This window comes from Colobus angolensis, unplaced genomic scaffold, assembly GCF_000951035.1.
Source record: "Colobus angolensis palliatus isolate OR3802 unplaced genomic scaffold, Cang.pa_1.0 Scaffold3, whole genome shotgun sequence".
NCBI classification, from domain to species: domain Eukaryota; kingdom Metazoa; phylum Chordata; class Mammalia; order Primates; family Cercopithecidae; genus Colobus; species Colobus angolensis.
This window is the reverse complement of record NW_012116265.1, coordinates 3,937,181-3,939,042: the sequence shown is the minus strand read 5'-3', so window position 1 is coordinate 3,939,042 and position 1,862 is coordinate 3,937,181.

The window sequence follows — 1,862 nt, the reverse complement described above, 5'->3', positions numbered from 1 at the left end:
CACAGTGGCTCATGCTTGTAATCCCAGCACTTTGGGAGGCCGAGATGGGCGGATCATGAGGTCAAGAAATGGAGACCATCCTGGCCAACATGGTAAAACCCCGTCTCTACTAAAAATATAAAAAATTAGCCGGGCGTGGTGGCATGCGCTTGTAGTCTCAGCTACTCAGGAGGCTGAGGCAAGAGAACTGCTTGAACCCAGGAGGTGGAAGTTGCAGTGAGCCGAGATCGTGCCACTGCACTCCAGCCAGGTGACAGAGCAAGACTCTGTCTCAAAAAAAAGTGCTTTCTGTAATGATTACTGTTACCTAGAAAGATAGATGGTGTAACACAAAGCTGGAAGACAAGCGAGGTTCCTGGTGAAAGCAGCAGTAAATAGCCAGAGGTGAAGCTCTCCTGGTAAGAACATTCCAACCCCCTACTGAAGAAAATTCAGGATGGGTCTTTGATTTTTAAGCAAAGCGGAGATGAGCCTGATAGTCTCAGCCTTGCAGTGGGGAGGTGAGAGCAGAGGAGCCATCTGTCCTGGAAAGTCCATTTGCTTAATGAATCCCACCAGCCATACAAGCAGATCTAATCCTTGCGGCTCTGAAAGCCAGGAGCTTTGGGGAAAGTTACAGTGCTAGCCAGACAGCAGTCAGGGGCTGTGATTAGAAGTATAATGATTCCAATGCTGAAACAGTTTTTTCTACAAAGCTTTAAGAAAAAACAAAGATTAAACAATGACTGATAAGATTTAAGAATGGGTGACAATGTAGCAAATGTACTTACGCGTATATTTTCTTTAGTAATTTACTCGGTGGGGCTGTCTTCTTTGCTTTTTAATGTTTGTTATCTGTTTTAATAAAGAGATCTCTCCTTTGTAAAGGAAATTATAATTAGGCTGTAAAATAAATTAATCTTTCAACTAATCATACCTTTGGGAGATCCGGGTATTTTAGACTGTAAAGCTCTAATGTAAGAATCGTCACTTACTTAGTGGCCACTACCCTAATCATATGCAAATACTAACAGGAACTAAACAATCTCTTGAGTGCTGAGCTTACAAACTCAACCCCAGTAAAGAGAAAAAAAATATCAGAGGCCCAAAGCGATATTAAAATTTCCATATGCGTGTGAACCTCAAATGCAGTACAGAGTATCCTGACACTGTGAAACATCAATAATAATTATAACAAAGTGACATTCTAGGCACCCAATCAATGGTTTTGAATTTTTTCAAGATGAGAACTCCCTTATGGTATTTTCAAAACTTTCAGTATCCCCTTTAGAGTGGCAGTTGTATTTTAGTATCTGATGCAAAAATAATGAGAGAGCATTACTAAGAATTTGGAAGTGGTGGCCAGGCACAGTGGCTCATACCTATAATCCCAGTACTTTGGGAGGCTGAGGGGGTGGATCACTTGAAGCCAGGAGTTGGAGACCAGCCTGGCCAACATGGCAAAACCCTGTCTCCACTAAAAATACAAAAATTAGCTGGGCATGGTGGCGGGCGCCCGTAGCTCTAGCTATTCTGGAGGCTGAGGCACGAGAATCGCTTAAGCCCGGGAGGTGGAGGTTGAACGAGCTGAGATCATGCCATTGCACTCCAGCCTGGGTGACACAGCAAAACCCTGTCTCAAAAAAAAAAAAAAAAAAAAAAGGAAGTTATTATTTTAAATGAATGTGTAAAATATTACTCATAAAAACTGTATATGTTGAAAATAGTAGTTCACATGTATATGAGCTCCATGATTTATTTCGTCTAGGTGTGTACATGGAGTCATAAGTCCTTTGCATAATTCCTTGGCAGCCTCACAGCTCTTTAGCCTCTGGTTTAGATAATGGGGTGTGAAACCTCTCAACAACCTAAATGTCTTTAAG